Genomic DNA, 22,770 nt, shown 5'->3' with positions numbered 1-22,770 from the left:
AACGATTAATGGCTATATGTTAGAATCCAATATATCGGTTTGGCCTTACGTTTTCGGTTTCACCGTTCTGTGGATAATATAACTGTATTCTGTATGTTTAGTGTGTTCAAAACCCCAAATCGTCTTCCTATGAATCGCTAACTTTTGCTTAGGGAAAGTGGTCGCCGGAACTGTTGGACTTCATTGGGTTCTGTTCCCGGCTTACTCGCTATCGCCGTCGTTTCCCAGTGTGTTAAACATCTTTTCCCACAGAAACATCTCATACTCTCCTTCCTGAAGCACTCTTTTGGGCCTCACGTTTTCGCTGGCTGCCTGCCATTCAACATCGTTCGTTAGGCAAGCGCAGGCCGTAGTTGAGTCCCATTTCACATTTGCGTCGCAGCCCGTTCTAGCTACAGCCTGAACTGGGTTGGGCATGCCTTGAGCCAGCTAGCGTAATTTTCCTGTATCTCGCTAAGTCTCGTATCCTTACGTCTTCTCTCCCCTAGCCAACCTCACCAACACTGGGGGTCCGCTATCTGCGTCCTAATCGCTTTCCGCTCACGCTATTCGATTCACCGTTCGCCACTGGCGCTTCCTTCCACTAGGCGGGACAGGCTGACTCTACTGCTAAACCGTGTCTTACATACGCACACATGTACATTCGATTCCCCAGCATGTGGTTCTCGCACCGACGATGGCTTCCTTACTCCTCGTTCATCCGTTTCTCGCCCTCGAACTCTATCACATTTGCCTCTATATCCCTTTCTTACCCACCGAGTCCCCTTTCCCCCGACAGCCCCTAGCGACTCTCGTCAGTCTATCGGTTTGCAGTCGCATGGTAGCGGTTTAGCTCCCTTTTTGTAGTATAAGACGACAATGACAGCACTAACGCCAGCAGCAGGCCTATCCACTTTCGTCATTAGAATCCGTAGCACCTTTGCTGAGGTTGGTTTTGTTCCTGCCCCGTTTGCCCACCAGACTTAACCCGTCTTCTTCGAAATCATTAAGGAGGGTAAAGCCGGTTGCATTTGACGGCTGAACAGAGCGAAAAATGCCAGGGAACAGACACGAAACGCCAATGAAGGGATGTTTGGGTCTCATTGCTGACGCCAGGAGGGATAAAGAGTTTTGGGGGGTGTGGGGTAATCATGTTAAGCCGCATGGATATCGGATTGCAAACGTCGGCCGTTCTCTGTAGACCGTTTGGCAGGAAGACCGGGCAAGGCTTACGGGGCAATAAGGGTGCTCGCTGCCCCGCATGCGGCACTTGTGAAGTCCTCCCAGTTTCTTTGTCTCCTGCTGTTACTTCTAAAGTTGATGAAATAATTGGTACCGCTCCTTTTGCTGTTTCTATTATTCGTGCTTCTACTGTCGCTACTACCTTTGCTTCTCTTTTCTTTTTTGCTGTAGTGTCGGCACTTCTCAGCGGCACAACGCACAACATAGCAACGTTGCCAAGTCCAGCACTACCAGTGTCGGCATACGCTCGTTATAAGAAGTTGCTGTGAATGTATGGCTTAAGTCCGTGTGCGTCATCCGGTTTTTCTGACTCGTCCCGCGTCTGACGCTGAAGTAACGCAATGCTGTGACACCTTCGGCCATTCGACTCTAGAAGTGCTAGTCATATTTCGATCGACTCTGCCGTGCAGAGTGCAGTCAGGAAAGCCAGCGGTAACGCCCATGCGGCGGCAGGCTCTAAAAACGCAAATTGCAAAAAGGAAAAGCGGCTCTACATATGCAGGGAAGCTTGTCACCACTTGTTTACCCCTCTTTTCACGATCCGTTACGCCCATGTACTAAAGACGACAAGAGCTGCAGACGTAAAGGGCTACAATGACTGTTCCCTGATTCATTCCGCTATTGTGTCGTCTTCCCGTATCTTTTTCTAAAGCGAATGACACCTAAAGACTTCCCACGAACTTAAAGGCTCTCGCTATCCGTCGTCGGTTCTATGTTGCCCCATCTTACTCCCCGACCAGCCTCTTTGTCCTCGTGGCTTTGCACTGGCAACGCTTTTTTGGCGCCTGATCCTCATTGTGGACAACTCTCTCTATGAATCTCTTTGGGGGTTGGTAGCAGCAGATTGAGTTAGATTCGTTGGCTGCGAGCTATTCTTTGTTACTTAGGCGACGCCAATGCTGGTTCAGGTGGCCGGCCCGGCCTTTAACTGGCTGCCACAACTACCCCGCCAGAGGCTGTTGTTACAGCTGCTGTTAGTGCTTCCAGCTCTAGCAATGGTCAGCCAAGAGGAAGGTGTTTAGAGGATATGAACGTATAAATGTCAGTGGGCTCATGTGGACGTTAGTTACGCGGGGGGTCGTCGCTGGTTGATGGCAGTACCGCAGTAAAGGCAGTAAAATGTTTATTCGGTGCCCCTCCTATCCTCGTGGAACGAGAAATTCGATGGCGGAAAGGGCAGTTACTCTAACCGAATAAGGCCCAGACCAAACCAAAAAGACTGCAGCAGATCTGGTGTTTTTGCTGCTGCTGCTGCTGCTGGGGGCTCTACTACCACTCCTACGGCCTTCGCTGCTTATGCTCTGCGAGACCGCGTAAAGTGAGGGGCCATAATCCTCTTCATTACTCTCAATACAGCCGACGCTTCCGGGCGGCCCCCATAAAGCCATCGCCGCACGGGTCTGCTGCTACGTCTTACGGCAGGTCGGTTGCTGAAGCCTGTTGGTCAGCAGCAGTAGGAGTACTAAGCCGAGCGCTGACTGCCTTCGCTAGCCAACTTCTGCTTCGCTTCGCGCCCGTTCAACATCACTTCAGCTGAACTTATAGACCTACTGCAGATATTCGTAAAAAGGGACCTGCTCGATGCTTTTTCTGATACTCCTTTTTTCATCCTTTGCTACTGATGCCAGTGCTGTTAGTTCTTACCTACACTATTGTTATTACTGTGCGGCACTACAGGGGCGCCGTCGGAGAAAGTTACAAATGCTACAAAATCCGAATGAAAGCTCCCTGGTGACGCCTTCATGCGGTCCCATTCAAGACGGTAGGGTGCGCTGATGTTCATTTACTTTCATGTTCATCAGCCTTGGTGTTCGTCGCTTGCCCAACGAATGCCCTTTGCGACTGCCCCAGACTAGCCTCCAAACTACCCAAGGCGACCAGGTACGACCTCCCAACGCGGGGTCAGGCGCCTGCCACTAGCCGTTCTCCAGAGCCTCAGAGCAGCTGTTTCACATCTCGTTCTACGCGACTGTAATGCGAGAGATGCTAACTCAGCAAGTTTGAGTCTTCAGTGAACTTCACGAAATCGCTGAAAATCGGCAGCGCCGAGACAGAATTGCATAGATGCGTGTCCAGGCAAACCTTTAACAATTAGAACTTACACATAAATGAAGTATTTTTAGGAATAGGCAAAAAATAAATCCAGAAAGCAAGCTGAGTTATACCTTCGAAGGGTAAACAATAAGCTCCCCAATAACTACAATACACAAAGGTTGTATAAAAATTTATTTGGTCATTCGAATTCATTCAGAAACGGGGCCCCGGGGCTTTAACAAAATAAAATATGATTTCCTGTTCTAACCTAATCATTCGAATACAAGTGATAGAATAGAAAATATTATTTCAATAGAATTCTATCCCTTCAATTTTTAAGGGATATGTTGCATCGAACGCAAACAGATAAGAATGAGAAAAAGAGACGAATTATCTGTTGCTAAACCATATGACTTAAGCGTAACACTGAAGTGATAGAATCTGAGAGAATTAAGTTGGTATATAAGTAAAGGCAATGTTTGTATCTAACGCAAAGATGTTTCTTTCACTCCTTCAGCCAGCTTTTAAGAGTGTCTTCACTGTCAAACGTACTCTTATGAATTTCATTCCCCAATAATCGGAAAGGACCGTAATCCGTTGGCACAAAATCTAGAGTATATTTCGGTTGCAAGAAACTCTTTCGTTCAGGCTTTTGCTAGCAGCTTTAATGACCTTTGCCATGTACGACCTGGCATAGTTGAGAAAAAAATTTTGTATCTAACCGTAGCCCCCGGGGCTGTCCATTCCGTATTCTGCAGAAGTCAAACATGGACTTTTTTCACTGGGAACATCCTTTTGTGGAGCCTAAGCTCGAGCCTTTCTAAAAAAAAGGACGCTTTCAAATAATACAAACGATCGATGCGTAAGTAAGTGAGGAGAACTGAACAAAACACTAATAATTATGCATAGATGCCTGTATAGATAAGTAGATAGATAAAAAAAACATGTTTTTGTACTGTTCCATGTATTTTTCGGTTGTATTATTTACCTGTTTGTGGATGTTATCTATAGGAATAGTTTGTAGAGTTGTGACTCCCGAATGGATGTGAGCGAAAGTTTGTAGCGACTTTATCAGTTGCTTTATTTGCGGATTAATGTATTTAAGACACAATCCAGTGAGTTGACATGCTCTTTAAAGTGCAATCACCACATAATGGCGTAAAATCTTAAGAGTTAAGTAATCTTTGTAGAGTCAAGTGAGGAAGCAAAATGAGGTCTTTGCTGTTTCTAACCTGGCATTTTTGTGGGGAGAAGTCACTTCGCCGTATCTATTGGGTCTTTTTTGTTAAATGGCCTTGTATCTCTCGACGCAACTAGGTCAATTATTGCTTGTTGACCGTCTGGTTTTTCAAGCATATCCTAGTATATAAAATTAAATGTAAATGATGCTGTTTTTATGATGAAAAATTGGCTTTATTCTGAAAACTAGAGGTAATTTCTGAGGTTATAATTATTTTTTGTCTTTTAGATTAGATTGGAGTAGAGACGCCACTTCCGATAACAATTCTGTGTAGAAGTCTGATATCTTGGCTGGCACTGGGTGTAATCTTGCGAGACGATTAGAAGCTATGTTTCCGTGTATCCTTTACTCAATCTATAGGGCACCCAGGCTTCTGATTTTTAGAAAAATTGTATAGGTCTACGATGCCAGACAGTAATCAGGCGACTGCAGTTCATATTATAAGCGAATACATGAGTCGTTCGTTGGCCGTTTTCCTTCAAGTGTACCTCTAGGCGATTCTCATTGAAGTCCGATAGGTGCGGGGTGCATCCTACAGTTTTCAGACGCCATTTTTGAACTTCGCAAACGACCTTCGAGATATCAAATTATATCTGACAGGTATTAGATAAAAAAAAAAAAAAAAAAAAACCGTTACAACACAGCTGTTGTTTACGTTTGGCTGTTCTGCTCCGTGAAGAGGAGCCAGAGATCGTTTCTGGTTTTAAAGCAAATGTCCAACCTATACGCAGTTATGCGTTTTTACAACTTAATGCTAGTGCTCTGGAACAACAAGAAAAACTCAGTTTTATTTAAAACACGTATCGAAATCGATAGTACTTTAGTAACGTTTACTTTTTTTTCGTAAGATTTTTTTATGTAACGTAAAATATTACTAAGACATATAAAAAATAGTGCTTCTGTCATTAAACGTTTCTCTACCTGATAACATTGACAATGATACTACGATCAATTATTTTAAGTTGTGGGGGGCACAAAATAATTAAAAGCGTAATGCTTATTATTTTTAGTGTTCTATAACTTGATATCTATGTTCGTTATATATATGTCTTCTAATAATGATTATGCCTGGGCTACGTGATTACATTACAGTAGATCTCATTTTGTTTGCTCGCAAGCCAAACGCCGTCCGCTTGGCCATTCTCCGTTATAAAGAAAACAGCCAGAAGTAGCAGTAGTAGCATCTCATTGTTATAAACTACAGTGGGAAGGGGTTTATACGGGAAAGGCAACTCGTTTATTCGTTATTTATGCATTAAAGCGCCGCTTCGTACCAGCCGTCTTACGGTTGGTCAGACCCAACGGCGGAAAGCGAACCACAAGACGTATATCTAAGCGTTACTGTCCTAGGTATTTTGTAGGGTTCGACGGTCAAGGGTCATAAGCTATCAGTTAGGATAGGGCATTCTAAGAGGCGATTCGTATTTGAATGAATCGCCAGTACAGCACCGACCCAGTGCGGTACATCACGAGAGAGGGGTGAGCGTTTGCTTGAAACCCTTCACCTACGCTCAACACCTTAGATGCTCGAAAGTAACTTATTTGTAAGCTATAAGATCCGACCCCTGTAGCAAATAGGAGGACGAGAGAAAGCGAAATGGAGATAAAAGCTTAGAGATGCTTTCGCAAGGTTTCATGCCAGCAACTTCCCCACCGGCCTCTTCCACACCTACGGATAGCCTCCTGCGTCCCACAGGCAACCGCTCCTCTTCTGGTGGCCTTTTTCAGTTGCGCAGCGTTTTCTTTTCGCATTGGGCAAGCCTACTGCCTACCTTCTCAAGGTCCCGGCACGCCCGCCACGGTGACAGACCTCTACTATTCTCTTGATTTGGTTGGTTCGTGCTTCGACTAGTTAGGCTGCAGCTGGTCGGCAGGCTAGAACCCGATATGCTAACGCCTGAGCCTTCGTAGTGAGACGGGCGTCGTCGAGCTATCAAGCCCAGCTTCCGAGGGTGACTCGACCCGATTGGTTGTATTTTCATGGGTGAATTAGCTGTGAAGTAGCATCAACAACAATAACGATACCAGACATTGTAATAGTAGTTACGGCTGTGGAAACGTATACAGCAGCATCAGCGTTAGCGGCGGCGGTGGTTTTATTAAATAGCCATGTTTGGATTGAGGGTGGAAAACAGTTGTAAGAAACGGGTCCACCGGCGGCACCGGCAACCGCGAGCCGGAGAAGCATGTATGGAAGAATTCAGGTTGCAGGTTAGAATAGATGACGACGAAGATAAGTAGGTGCGGACAGTCACCGGAAAGGATGACTAGTGTTGGGAGCCACTCTAAACCTGTGGAGGCTCTAACGGGTCGTCAAGCAGCGGCAACAAAAGCCGAGCAGAGGGCAGCAGCGGTGCCGGCGAATGGATGCGTCAGTAAAGTGCCATACATTACGGCGACCACAGTGGCTAGCGACTTGCCATAAGCACAATGGTTGGCACATTTAGCAGATTCAAGCACGACAACCACATTACCGTAATAATCCAGATCACGATTTCAGGCCAAACTCCTGACAGCAGCGCCAAAGCATTTGCCTTTATCACTGTTGCAGATGGCGCGATGAAAGGAGTCTCTATTTCAGCTAATATTTCCAACCGTAGTAGCAAATCGTAGCAGTTCTTAGATCAGACGCAGGCCGCAGCATGGATTTGTTGTCTGCCCCTACGCTCCGATCTTCGCACAAGAAGTTGTTACTAACAGCAGCAACAGTGGAAGCATTAGGCAGCAGTCAACAGTGGCAGAGGCAACGGTGCCAGTAGCAAAAACGCCGAGTTTTAAGTAGACAACAACGGCGATGCCAGCGACGAACGTGACCGTCACCAAAGTGCCCGGCACGGTGTCAATGATCGTGGAAGCTATGATAGTGATGAGTATGGTGCGAAAAAGGACCTAGAATAGGATAAACATGGCAAAGAACAGGGCATTTAAGCGTATTGTCACACTGAACGCTGCCGGCCAAGAACAGCAAATCGCGGCAGCGATCTTCGATTACGTCGTTGAGCCAGCATCCCGATGCTGGCTCAAGGACGCCGATGACAGCCGTCACCGATGGGACGAAAACGTCAAGGTGAAAATGAAAGTGATACCTTCAAGTACGACAATCCCGTGAGTGAAGTGTTTGACGGCATTCAGTATGAAGCTGTAGTTAGTTTGACCAGTTGAGATCCCATCGTCGCCATCACCACCGTAAATGCGGCTGCCATCTAGTGTTTCGGTGGTCTATCGTGTGCAATCCGCTTAAGTAGCGTACCGCATTATGACAGTAGCAGGGGCAACACCAAAGCGTCTATATAAAAGACGTCGTCGCAACAATTCCAACAACAGCAGTGAGCTCCCAGCGGCAACGTATCATGCAACAGCAGCACGCGGTCACCTATAGGAAGGCTAAAAGAGAGACTGTGATGGACAAACAGAGTTGTAGCTGAGTTGGCTGGCGCGACAACTGCGGCTACTTCTGTTGCTAGTGCTGCCATCATTCAGCGACAATAATGACACCTGCAATTGAAACTGAAGCACAGTGGACTGACTTATAGCACCGCGGCCATTGGCTCAGCTATTATTATGTACCTACTAGCAGGGCAACAAGCGACTGAGATCGGTCCCCATCTGTCCTAAATGTCCTGTTATTGGGAAGGGCTTTTTGGTTGGCTTAGAGATCGTTAAACAGCCAAGCGCGACAGTAACAACAGCACGATTTAGATATGCTAAGACCATGCTAAATCAGTCAGAGTAGCAGAAGTCAGTTCAGCCACAGTTGCGTTTGCGTATACAAACAGGAAAATGGAAAGGTTACGGTGCTGGAGACTACGCCAAGTACCATGGCGTACTTCGTGAGGGTTCAGTATGACCCCAGCAACAACCCGAAGATACACCAGAGTACGTCGTGATAGAGTGGTATAGAATACAGGAACGCCAGATGACTCCGAAGCTAGCCAAAATGTAGGTCGACGAGGCGAGAACAAAGTAAAATTACAAAAAGCCAAAAACAAGAGAAACAGGGAGAGCCCGCACACGATTTATATAATAAAATAATGTAATTTCCAAATATGCCTGTAAATAGGCCTGTCGGCCTCTAAAAGGTAACGATCGCCATGGTCACTGACTCACTTGATTGATTAACGGAAGTTCAGCGATTCAGCTGATACATACATTAGACTACACCGTATGTACTGCCCTCGGGCGGTTGGCTAAGCTTTTACCAGGTAGATTGGCACAGATACCTTCTAACACTGCCTGGCTGGGAACTAGGGACGGGAATCTGTTAGTGCCAAAAGAGACGGGCCTGGATAGAAAGCAGTATAGGGAAAATGCAACTCGTTCTAGTGGAATAGAAAGACTCCCTTTTTCTGGAATAGAGAAATATGGCTACATGTACATTCAAACACATGCACACAAAAACACGCGTTGCAGGTTCGGTATTTTATTGGGGAAGGGTAGATATTTTTTTTTAGAAAATATTTACAAATCCAATATATTAGGATTATTAAGAATACATCGAGAAGCTAATTTCAACTCAGTATGTCGTACTAGTTCTTTTCATAATATTCTGCAGACTCTGGTGATTAGAACATAACTAACAATAGATCTGAGAATTTACGATCTCTTCTTCTTCCTTCGACTACCAGCTATGTCCTCAGCCTTCCCTTCCCTTCGCTTCGCTGATACGTCACTAAAATGCAGTTTCCTTTCTGTAATTTTAAATAATTTATAATAAAGAAACGCAAAAAAGATGAATACAGATGGCTAATCTAGCGATTAACTGGCTTCGTTGTTTATTAAGGTAACAAATAGGCATATAAATTATGGATGACACTCTCAGGGTCTCCCTATCCGAATATCCGTTGCGGCAGTAGCAGCAGCCAGAGCGGCAACGGTCCGCTTTGTGTTCTTTCCGTTAGCCGTTGTGCCTCTGTTGAATTTGCGGTTTCGAGGGCGCGCCCCGTACTCAACTCTGCGATAGCGATAACTCAGCTCTTGCGTTCGGTTGTGAGTAGAGAAAAAGTGCACGCAGCCGGCGCCCTTGCGGTTTTCCCTTACCTTACTCGCTGAACCCCAGTGAGCCACTAATACTTGAAAAAGAGCTAGCAAATGTTATTTCCAGCATAATAATATCCATAAGGGAAGCTATAACGAGTGGCTGGCAACCGCTCGTCAACTCAACGTTGAAGGTTCGCCCCCTGAAAATCGGAATACTTAACCGGATATCATCTGACGAGCGATAGTGATCAAAGTGGATCTTGACCACAGCACTGACGGGTGTGACTGCCACCGCGATGATGTCGCTAACGAACGAGCCGAAAATGTTTCAGACAGCTTTGATCAGCAGCACCCACCGCCAGCCAGCCGGCCAGCCAGGGTCACTGTAGCATTGCCACAGGGGCCAAAAGTGCTACGACGAAAAAGCTTCGTCTCTTTTTTCTTCGCTTTATTTCGCTGTTGGAGACGCTGACGTTGCCATTATTGTCTGTCCTGTACCTTTTGTTGTATTTTAGATATAAGAGGCTTAAACGTGCGCTGACAACTGCGTACGCAACACTAGGTCCGTTGCAGAGTAGAAAGTCATTCTATTATATATATATAATAGTGAAGCCTATATTTACGTGTATAAGCATTTACTTGTACTCCAAATAACGATAAATGGCGCTGAATTTTAGAGATCTAAGGTGACCAACAAGCGTTGCATTTTTACACCAAAACGCTCCCCGAGTTTGCAACAGCATTGGCGCTTTGGCAGAAAAGAAGGTCTTGTGGAAACAAGTGTAGGATTATCCAGTTTATTAGCCCTCCCCTCATGCGATATGGTCGACCCCCTTTATCTTAGCCATTTCTCTTTTCACTATTGTACCCCATTGCCAACAGGTGGTAGCAACATCTATCACTTGATTGAGCTATCTGGTCTTATATAGATCCCGCAAGTCTTTTTAGTGACCAATGGAGCGTTACTAAATTGCCAGCCGGTTAGCCTTGTCCCAGGTCTAGCTTTGACCTAGCTGCGTAGTTCATATTGTACAACAGCTACTCTAAGAGGATCCCCTTTACTTAAACATTTCAGCAGACCAAAATCGTCACCATACCTATCGTGCTTACGCGCTCTTTTTCCATGGCACCCCGCTTTTTTCTCACAGCCACTGCCTGTATGCTCCTACTGTTCACGTCACCTCTCACGTGGTGGCAGCAGTCAATTATCCGGACGGTTCTATGTTGCTCGGGAGCTCAGCAGAAGCTTCAGTAAGCGTGCCCCCACAACGATGCACTACTAGACAATGCAACCGAAACTTTGTTAAACCATCGTGATCCAAAAAGCTGACGAGACTTAGCATTGGCCTATGTATTTTCCGGCCCGCAGCGGGTTTGTATCTCAACCCCTATTTTAAGGGTGCTAAAGCCCACATCCGCTTACTTCAAGACTTAGCAGCCCATCTTGGTTGTTTCGTTCTCACAAGTAGACTGCATATACTCAACTCACGATTCTTGAGCTCACTCTCACTTTTACGCGCATACTTGCCTCATTCTGAAAGCCCCGGGACGCAGTCGTCTCTTCCATTTGTGAGATCTCGATGTGAGGCTCGATTAATCCTGAGGGATCTCCGCTTCTCGGAATGCTATTCGACGAGGCAATTAAGGCGCGTCAATGGAGTTTGTTAATGTTGCCTAATGATCAATAAATAATAGGCATGGGATGGAGAATGAGTTCTACTTTGAGATGGAGTCTATGTGCACCTAGGTGTGTATGTGCCTATACGCTTTCGGGCAGTGCCTGGGGCAGCAACGGAGTAGCCGTCTGGAGCAAGGGAGCGCCCGTTGTTCGTTGCTGGATGCTCCCACGGTCGTCGTAATTGCGACAGTACGCGTAGGATCGAGGATTCACGAATCAAGAAGGAATAGGTTCAGGGATATGGATACCACGAGAATAACAGGCAGGCAAGCAAGAGTGTAGACGACGAGTTAACTGCCATACAGACGGCTGCTGGTATACGAACCTTGTATCACCCGCTGAATTTAGCAACCGATTTCCTCTGGAGTCGCAAACACTTTGCCGTCTGCTACCCCTTTTTCAACGAGTGACCACCGCCCCAGTATAGTTTATGGCTTTCCTGCCATGCTACACGGCATCTCATCTCGCTGCGACCTAATCCCTATGTTCTCCAAGTGGCCTCCTTTAGGGAACACAGAGGCAGCCGCCATCGTCTCCTTTGAGTTACTTCCAGCCGCATTCGGTCTCTCTTTACCAATGGAGCCACCACCGCTCTGTATTCCATCCCATATTATTTTCTTGTCTGTGTCAGATCCTGCTGGTGATGATGGCGTGATTGCTGCTGCTACTGTTGTGACACTGGCACTGTAAAACTGCTGGTAGCGCTGCTGATGGCGAGGTGTCTGCGTTTTGGCTCCGCTTCGCCGGTCTGTGTCGCAGGCTGTCTGTATGTTTTCTGATGGCCGAGACTAACGCCGGTTCTCTGCTGCTAGTTGTCTGATTACTGCTATGTGGACAGCGGCTAGGAAACAGCTATGGGCAGGCTGCGCCAATAACGGCCGCCGCTGATGCTGTCCTTGTGGAAATACAAAGCGTAGAAGTGCTCCGGATATCCATAGGATTCTATTTGGCAGCGGTGAGTTGGTCTAGGGATCCTCAGGATCACCAAGGACTTTGTGTGGCTATGGGACTGTCGGTCGAACACTGTAAAACAAGAGCGCGTTACGGGACGACGAGGTGGCAGATCATACTTCTTTATTTGCTTTTTCTCTTCTTTCTAACATAGCAGCAACAGAAAAAAGCCCCCTGATCGCCCCTGCACTCACGCACAATCATCCTTGGTTTCCACACAGGATTGTCTTTCTCCTGCTTCTTTTTAAGAAATGAGAGTCAGACGAAGAAAGCCAGAACACCTCCCTCACCTATCATACTCCTTTAGAGAACACAAGAGGACCTGACCATTATCACTGACCCTGCCACCCTTATCATCGTGGAATACTGGAATACATCGTGGAAGAATGGGACCCATGCTGAGAAGACCCTGAGAGGACCATGCTGAGAGAAGGTTACGTACTACATGCGTTTGTATCGTCGAGCTTGCACAACAACTAACTGCATAAGCTTCTTTGTAACGTGTAACGAAAACCTCGATATCGTTTCGTGGTTGTTGTGAACTTTTGTAGCTACCGACTACTTGAGTGCACTAGCTAGTAAAAGAGAATCTTTCGATTGGAGTGAGTGAGATATATAAGACTGATGCCGAATATAACCGGAAGATAACTGTAATATGTGGCTGATCTTCAAGCAGGACGCTGTATGCGATATTTTTATTTTGCTAGCAACTTCCGTATGTGGCAATAGCGGAAGTAATTGCTAAAATCATATTATCCTAAAATGGTAATTACGGAGAGACGAATGATCGCCTTAGTCAGCCGAAATAGGATGTTTTTACCATCGAAGGATAAATGATAATTAACGAACCGTACACGAAGAGATGAGCTTATGTTGAAGTCAAAAATAAATTTTCAATTATTTAGTCTCTAGAAATAGCTTTTCCCCTTTCTAACTCTGCAACTACCCACAACTTTTTGTTGTTCTTTCATTTTTGTATATTTTTGGTGTACAATTTTCGGAACTTAAAGCCTACTCTATGTGTGTCTACATGCACAATACATTATAGCAATTATACTTACCCTGGAAACACTGTAGGCTTTCCGAATTACGGAATAATTATGCTGCGGCCACTATTAATTACTTTATTGTTGCGCTCGAATCTACCCCGTCGAACGAACGAGTCCCAAGACATTTATTTTGGGCTAGTTCCCCGCATATAATTGAGTAATAGTTGCTCTTGGCATTCACCGCGTGCCTTATTTTGCATTTGATTATACATAAGGACACCCAGTGCACGCCGAGAGGCTATCAGCTCTCAGGCTGTTAAAGGACTGGCGCGATGAAGTCGGATCTGGGGTTGTTTTGAGTTACTGTCTTCTTTAAGTAGATTCGGCCATTTTCCGGCTTGCTGATTAACTGCTAAAAAAATAAGTTTGTGCTGCCGCTGCTGCTATGTCTGGCGAATTGCTGAACCATGCGGCAAGCTTCCTACGGTATGTTCGCTTACAGAAATATGCCTATACACATGCAACTGTCCTCATGCATGGACACACGTATACTTTTCTCGTGATCTACACATGGAAGCGTTATTCAAGTTGCTGGACCAGTAATTCTATGTGTATATAGACATAAGGAACGACAAGGTTAAACGTACCAGTGTTACGTCCTTATTTGGATCAGTCAGTTAGTTACTGGAGTTATACCGGAGAAAGCCACGCTTTGTTCTCTTTCGACAGTGCGTTCATCGTTCTTCCGGTGTGCAGTTACATGCTACTGCTCTCGACTCACTGGGCCGGACGACGTCGAAACAGTTGCTGAGTCCTAGGCAATTTTTTTCTCTCGCTCTCTACGTTAGGGTCCTGTACATACACGTCTTGCATCACAAAAACTCGAGACATATCTCCTTCGCCGTAACAGTGCATTGCGGCCGCATCGAATTCTTGCATTTCCACCCGAGTGCTCACAGCGCACCTTTCGTTGTTGTCCACATCCATACGAATGGCAAGGTTACCCCTTGCTTCTCTACCTCCCTCGAAACAACAAACAATATATGCAAATACACACAACACACAAAGTGTATAGGGAAACAGATAGAACCTCACGGAAAAGCGAATACGGACGGCGGACGTACACATCATGCAGCCAGATGCACGTACCCAGAGGGGGCTTGTAAGTGTGTTTCCCTCGGGGAAGCGGAGGACGGGGCTTTTGAAATCATGACGGCCACCTAACCACCTTCGCACGTCCAACATCGCTTGTTGCATAGTATAAGCTTGCTTACCTGTCCAGACTGTAGATGGCAGCAGCGGACAAACCGCCACTAAACAGTACAGCACGCACGCTTGTATCCACCAGCTGCTGTTTCTCCAAAGCGACTGTAAGTATCAGGCATACCGGTGCTGACAGGCTGGTGGGCAACTGCTTCAACGGCAATAACAACAGCAGCTCTACAATTCGAGATTGCGGCCCACAAGTCGTCTTTACTCTGACCCGTTTTATCTCGCGTTGTTCCCCGATGCGCCCAAGCCCTATTCACTAGAGAGGTGCTGTGCTTGTCTGCATGCGACCGACCTTCCTATATTCTGACAGTAATACGAAAAGGGCCGAGAACGCCGTACGGTTCCTAGGCGATGTTCAAGCGTTCATGGGCGTTTTTGCTTTCTCGGTTTGTCGGACCGTCGAATCGGTGTACTCGACGTTTTTGTGTACTTCATTCGTGGCGGAGGCCAGAGCCGCAGTTGCTGTGGCTCTTGTGAGAGACTCTCTGTTGGTATATGTAATGTATGTGTGTATGAGTGCGTCTGCAATTGAAATGAGAGAAGCATTCGCGGAAAACAGCGTAGGATGATTTTGGGGTGTGAGAGGGGCGGTGTGGGGATCTGTTGGGAACGACAACGAAAGAACCAGTAGAAACCTGCAACAATCGTAACAGCAAAGCCAACGGCATCGTAGGCAAACCCAACGTAACGTAAGTTGACGCGCTGCTACGGAAAAGGCTGCTGCTAGTGGCGAGGGAGAGGGATAATAGCGTTCAACAATGGCCGACCACTGAAAACTGACACTTGGTGGTAGGTTCGTAACCAGGTAGAGCTTGGGTAGAATAGAAGCTTCGGGAGGTTGGATTATACTCACCGCACGGGTCGCTATTTTTGTCGTTGAAACTTTTTGCTTTACCGACTCCGGGACAATCCCTGTCGGTAGAAGAGCGGAACCCTATCAGTGTAAAATCCATCGTTTTGTCCAATCTCTAGTTCCTACCTTGCCGTAATTCTCCAGTTGCACCCCACTTGCACCACCCCCGCTGTTACCTAGAATTGAACCTATTGTTCGGTTCCGTCCATCGCGTCATGTACTATTACATCAGCCGGCCGGCGACTGTGTCCTACTACAAAACAATAGGACCTTTAATCCGCTAGAGCAGAATAGTCAGCAGCACGACGATATTGTCGGTACTGAAATCGATGTCATCATTTCATTCCTCGGAAATATTGCATTCGTCAGGAAATGTTAACAAGCAAACGAAGTGACGAACCACCAAGAAACTTCTTGTTGTTCTTGTTGATGCTGGAGCAATGGCTGTCTTCACTTTGGCAAATAAGGGTTCGCCGCACTCGGCTCACAGCAGTGGATTTCCTGGTCGGTTAGTTAGTTTACCTTAAGCAGTACTCTGAGCCGGAAACCTTACCAAAAAGGGCATTATCCAACTTAAGAAAACATTTCTTGTCACATCAACGAGGAAGAGCTCTGACACGCTGTGGCGGTCTTCTCCTGTCCTGCCTTGACCCGTCTGCAACAACTGACGAATACTGCCGTTCTATTCTGGCTTCTTGCGCAGCTGAAGACATTTTAGATTGCAGGGTCAGTGAAGCCAGCTTCTGTTACTACCGCCACCAGCACGGAAAAGACGAAAATTGTTAATTGATAAGGCAAGAGGAAACACACGCGAACACACACACATACACACACTCTAGTACACTGTATTTCACCTTGTCGCCATTTACGGATAACGTCCACCATTGGGTATCGTATCTGAGTGGTAGGCACTACCTTTTTTGTCATTTGCCATCTGTCCTAAATAAAACGGATAGCTGTGTTGGACAGAGTAAACAGAGATTATACGACACTCATTGTTACGCTAGTTCAACTAGATTCATAATCCTGCAACGGGACAACGACCCAACGGTGATCCCGCTGAGATGCTTCAGGAGACTCGTTTCCCTTTGACGGAAGCTTGTGCAACCGCTATAATCCGCAGAAATCCAGTAACCGTTTAGGCTGCTATTAGCTTACACCTGAAATACGATGATGGTGGCTATGCAGTTGGAAGCAGTATTTCTGGGTAGCAGATTGAGACATGTAGGGAAAAAGGGTAAATTGCCCTGTCCAATATTTCAACAAAATCAGACCAGTTTTCTGTAGAAATGTTGTTAGAACAACTAATGTGCGTTTGTTTGATCTGGATATGTTATCCATGAAGGGGCTGGATGATTTATCAACGGCGCAATGAGGCAGTTCACACAGCTGTGAGGATCTCACGATAGTCAACATGTTAAGAAACCACTGAACATTTTGGCGCCAGATTTGGCGAAACGACTTTCTATGTCTATGTAAGTAGGTCCAATAGATCGTTTTTATATATCCTCACTCTCCGGTAGCTGGCCGGCACATAATGGCTTTACCTTATGAGTTTCCTGTTTGAATCAGAGAGGTTTCAATAGTCCGATGTCGTTCGTCTGTTCGCCATGAATACCGTCACTGTGGAGCGTTCTGTTTAGCTTTAGCTCCCGCACCCTTATTGCTGCTTCTATCTTTCTGTACATTTCTTGCGGATCCGCCTCATTCTCAGTCCGTTCACTGCTGCCGACAATGCTTGGAGCGCCATAATCAGCTATCTGCCATCTGCGAGAGTATCCGGTGGTGCCATTCTACTTTCAAATCTCCGGGTCGCCTGCTTCACTTGGAACACGGAGGAAGCGGCAGCTGCAGCGGCAGTCGTCTCACTTACTTTCATGGGTTGGCTGCTTCTGTGCTGATTCCGAAGCGAGGTTCAGATTGCTTTGAAAATCGTCACATTTGCAATTTCTCTCCCCCTCTGCTATGTTGTCGTTTGCTCATTGGCTCTCGTCCTTTCAGTGGGTCCGCGTCCTCCTGTCTGCATCGATGTCATCGGCCCCGGACTTTGTCTCTTTCTGCAGGACGAGGTACAGATTCGGACAGACACAACAGGCCTCACTCGAATACAAGAGGCCGCTCTCCAATCGCAGCTTGAACGATCGTTGAAAACCCGCAGTAAAGGGGGATCACCAGCCCAGCTCAATTTCTATTGTTGTTAGCTATCTCAGTGATGCAGTAGCGTGTCGACAGGACGAAAGCAGCGACTTGCGCAATACAAGCATCAGATGCGATGTCAGTTTTATGCTAGTGTACGTAATAATACACGTACATAAGAAATTTGCTTCCCTGTAAGTGTGACACATTCAGTAGACTGTCCTAGGCATCCGGCTAAAAATATGCCCATAAACCTGCGTCTATCCGAACTTGTCCGAGTTGTGCATGCGATTATGCATCGGCTGATCCATTATGCAGCTACGTGTATGGCTAGACGTCTGCTAGAGAAATAGGAACATAAGTTGCGCCCCTTGTACAAGCGACAATCAGATCTCAGTCGTAAGCCAAAGCTCTTGGCTTCTTGCGTGCCTACAGTAAAGAATAGCTTTTACCTTTTCTTCTTCTAGCTCGTTTAATCTCCCTAGTGCGTCATTATAGTAAGTCGACAGTTTTACATTCTTACTTGTAATCTTGGTCCATAAAGATGCGGCTAATTTCTCTTTTGCAAGCGATCTAGGTTTTGCCTTATTACTCTGCTGCTGGCCTTGTGTGCGAATGCTGAAATCGTCGTGTACCGGCACCCACTGACATTTGTTGGCTCGTTACTGTTCAGCTCCAATCGCATTGCTGGCAGCGTCGACGGCAACAGCAATAGGCTCACCCATATACCACTTTCGCCTGCCTACCTCGGCTCCCGCTTTGCCCTCTTCGTCCTCTTCGTATTCTTGATTACTTGATCGTCCATCCGCCCTCTGTCCGCGTTGTCGTTCCTCAACATCGTGTTTAGTTCATACATAAAAGGCAAGCTTGCCTACCAGTCGCCTAGGCGGACAAGCTGACATCCGGCAAGCTCTGAAAAAAGAGATGGCTTCCTGGCGTGGGATAAAACAGGCATGGACACCGAGCCAGGCCCGTTCTCGCTGCTTGTTCTCGTTGCGGCAGAGTCGTGAGCTGCTGCCTGTAGCACTCGTCAATGCCGCTGTGGCGGCCGCCCTCATCGTCGGTATCGCTGCGCTGTACTCCCTGGCAACATCGATCATCTGGACTCTCGCCGTAGCTGCTCGGCTGGTGTGCCCTGTAAGGGTGGAGAGGGGCGGAGTGCACGGAGCAGCGCTCTTGGCTTCAACTCTCTGCTTCTGTTTTGCACTGAGCGCTCCTCGGGAGAGAGGATTTGGCGTGGTAGCAGCCAGCCAACAAGCAGATAGAGAGGAATTAGAGCAAACAAGAGAAAATGCGAAGAACTAGAGAGTCAGAAACCCCCTGTTGGGTAAAAGCGAGGAGTTAGGATGGGAATAGGTCAGGAATAGAGGGGAGCGGGTGTTGCCATTGTCCAAGGGGAAAGCACGGTGGCACCGACTACCATCTCTCAACGAACAAACGAGCGAAGGAGCGACAGAACAGACATGGGAACGCTATCGGGGCTAAGACCGTGGCCTGTGGGGAAGAGTAGTCGAGGGTGGTAGTAGCAGGTAGGCAGTGAAGCGAACTCTTTTCTCCTCTCTCCTCCTTTCTCTGGCTTTCTCGCTGATTCTCGTGATGCCTTCGTTTCTTTGGCCAAACTGGGAGGCAACAGCGTATGAATCATGGATGCCAATTGAGCTTAATGCATCATCGGACATACCCCAAGGAACAGTACTGCTGCTGCTACTGGCGCCAGGCTTGGACCCCGCTTTGCTCCTTCGGAGGCCTCTGCTACTACGGTTTCTACGAGACTCCCTTGGCAATGGCGGTGGGAGAAGGAGACATCGACAGGGGGAATTTGTATAGTGCAGTTCATCGGCATCTTGCCGGCAGTGGCGACTGTAGTAACAGAAGTAGTATGAGAAACTGTTGTACCAGGGAGTCTTTGCCCTGTGTTGTCTACACATAACCGCTCTGCACGTTCCATATCCTCAATGATCGGCGGCTAGGTAGCTACCTTATTACCTAGTTAGTACCTCAGCTACAATAGGCAGAGGTTGCTATCTAAAGGCAGCGGTGCTTTCGGCTAGCTGACCGCGGCTGTACCGACCTCACCACGCGGAGTGAGGACTACTTCCATGTTGCTATTCCCCATTCTGACTCGCCCTCTTTACGAGGCGAACTGAGTTAAGAAAGCTCTCGTTTTCTTAGTAGCTTCTGGCGAGATAGTTTTCTTAGATCTTTTCATCTGTTTTCTCTTTATCTTGATCCTTTGCCCGGTTCACCATTCCTTACATTTCCCTATCGCCCGTCTGTCTGTGCCTGTTTTGATCTCTGATAAGGGTGGACTCACAAACACACAACCACGCGCGCATACACGTAGACATACACAGTAACGTACACAAAAGCTCAGCGGGTGCTGCTATAAGTTGAGTCGCTAGATCGTACAACCCCGTGTGAGCTACCGGCGATAAACTGTAGGGAAAGCACTTCGGGTTCGTGCGATTGTTGGGCTGCATTTCGTACTTTGATCGCTAGGCCGTAACTGTGTAAGTAGCAGTTATTTTCTTCAACACATTATAGACTGATTCCGTATAGTTTGTGTCGTTTTTCAAGGGAGATGGTAAATAAATTACAAGTACATATTCGGCACTGTAGTTGTTGGAATCAGCGGTTCAAAGAAGCGTGAACGAGATACTAGTTTAGCATATCATATTGTATCATCAAAACTCTCTCGTGCTTATTTCAGATAAGATAAGCATACTAATCGATGTTTAAATAACCAGCAAATCTGTACAAAGGTAATATAATGTAACGAAGTCAGCCTCATGTCAAGGTACTGCACTCGCGATTCGGGGGGGGGGGGGGTCGGTCAGATTTTCGAGTATCTACGGCGGCGGATATCGATGAAATGTATGGATATGATTTTATCAGAAGTATGTTAAACATTTTAAAATCATTTACGAAGAAGAGACATACTTTAATGTTCTAGTGGGCAAAAAAAAAGTAAACAAACTAAATTGTGGGTCTCTAGAATCGAACAATTAGTATACCTTCTTATACATCGCCAGTTACAACCATTATGTACCTGTGCGAATTGATGAAATAATGAAATACCTAGCCCGTTGACAAATGAGTTTAGTTTTTCAAAAAGGTCGTAAAAACGTTTCAGAAGGTGAAAAAACCTGAACATAAGGTATGTCATTGGTGGGACATACGACACACCGTACACGCGGACCCACGCGATTTACAACACAGGCTCAAGTAGGCAGGCAGGCAGGCATATTCTGGCAGGCGACATTGAACATTGGTAGAAACTCGTTAGGTTTAACCATATCCATATTAGAGCGACAATTTCGTCCCAATCGATTTTGCTTACGGCATAGCACGTATGACATCCGTTTTGACTAGAGATTTTGGGAACACTGACAAGCATGGGGTGTCGTTATCCTCTCCAACTAATCCGGGCATGATTAAAGTGATCCAGGTCTTTGGGCACATAGTTTTCTCATTGATTCATGACAAGGTCTCCGACTCCGCCAAGTCAAGACTCACCATCTACGTCGTATCGTGTTTTACGTCACCGAACGCAGGTATATACGCTCGTATATACGTACGTAGTTCAATGATGTAAAACGAATTGACAAACAAAATACAATTCACCCAGTCAAACAATTAATTAATTAATGTTCACTCGTTTACTCTACGTCTCACATTTTTCTGCTGCCGTGGCCTTTCCGGGGTAAAATGGACAGATGACCTGTCTCGCGCACCCAGATACACCATGGTCAGCACAACAGAAGGTAAGGATATTTGTACTTCGTACTTAACGTACTCACGGGAACAACCGCTAAATCTGACAATCACAGCGACGCACGAAAACACACACAGACACACACACACACACCCACACACACACACCCCAGACTCTTAACGGCAGCGCTTCCTAACTAGATCCAACAGCCTGTAATATCGCTACACTGCCAGCTTCACCAAGCATCATTAAGATGCACTACGACGTGCAGACGGATCCCAATTCGAAGCAGCACGAAGCGAACCTTCCCAACGACACGGGCAATCAGCGTTGAGGTCGACTATGACGTTGCAACAGAGTTCGTATTTTGTCATAGAATGAAACGAAGTAAGCCACGGCATTTTCGCTACTGGTCCATCGTTCATTATTGTTGCTCGCCCGCTTGGCCGGCTGGTTGCTTGCTGCTTGCGCAGCATATGACGAAACCCGTTGAAGCCTGAGACCAAACCAACTGAGATAGAGTAATTTGTAATTGGTATCTCGGAAGCTTCGTTACCGTCACAGGGGGGCAGGCAGCCTAGCTCTTCTAGTTGATACTAGCTCCAGGCTTGAGACTCCAGGCCTCGTTCATTTACTCGGCTTCGTTCGTCTCTCTAAGCTGCTCGCTTCGCACTGCGCCTTTAGCCTCTGTGTCGCAGCTAGGGCCCGCACCGCTGGCTAAGGACCGCTGCCGCGGCGACTTCTCCCGCTTTCGCGAGGTCGGAAGGGGGAGAGGTTCTCTGAGGGAATCGTGGGGTAGTGAGGTTGGATAAGTCGTTATCTTTCTCCTTTTATTTCTTTGTGTGCGCGTTTGTAAGTTTACTGAGTGCTCACTGGCTGTCTAGTTTTCTCGCTGGGTCGAATTGAGCTTGAGAGCGGTCGCAGCGGATTTCGGACTTGGACAATTGCGCCGAATTCAGAAGGAAAGGAAAAACAATGAGTGGTGAGTGAACTAGTAAGGTTAGCTTGTGAGGCTCTTGCCGATTTTAGTTCTCTCTCGGTGTATAGACTACAGAGTAGAGTAGGCATCAGGCAGGCGATTCGGCACAATACAAATGTACGAGCGAGCTCCTGCCGATCGGATCGGAGCTACGCTGCCGGAAAGAGGCTAACCAGAGAACAGCACCGAGGATTGAAGCCGACTCTGAGTTCGAGTGAAGAGTGAGGACCAATCCGAGGCAGCCTGTGAGGCACTGCTGCCCGACTATACAGGGTGGAGGATTGATCTTAATGCCTGGTGGCTGGCCAGTGGAGAGCTTAGAAAAAAAAGGGGGACACCACACACTCAACGCACGAATAACCGAACTGGCGATAGTCACAGCGGCACACAAAGGCGCGGCAGTATCACAATCGCTGCACGAAGGCTCGATGACCCGCGTTGTCGACTTATTTCGCAGTTCTCGCTGCTTGGCTATCAGCTCGCTGTTGACCATTCGTTAGCAGGCAGGCAGACATTACACGCAGTTGCAGCGGTGGACACCGAAGAAACGGCAGCAGTAAACGAAGTGGAGCCTAAAGTGACTGTTACCATTGCAACTGCGGCTTGAACTGCTGGCGCGGCTGCCAACGCTTTAGCCTCTACCAGGACGAGGACGCCGTGGAGGATGGAGATCGATTGCGAGATGGAGGATAGCGGCTGTAAGAGCAAAGCTCTTGTTGGCGCTG

The sequence above is a fragment of the Varroa jacobsoni genome, unplaced genomic scaffold, assembly GCF_002532875.2.
Source record: "Varroa jacobsoni isolate VJ856 unplaced genomic scaffold, vjacob_1.0 scaffold_1156, whole genome shotgun sequence".
NCBI classification, from domain to species: domain Eukaryota; kingdom Metazoa; phylum Arthropoda; class Arachnida; order Mesostigmata; family Varroidae; genus Varroa; species Varroa jacobsoni.
The sequence above is the reverse complement of the archived record's forward strand: the minus strand, read 5'-3'. Positions refer to the sequence as shown.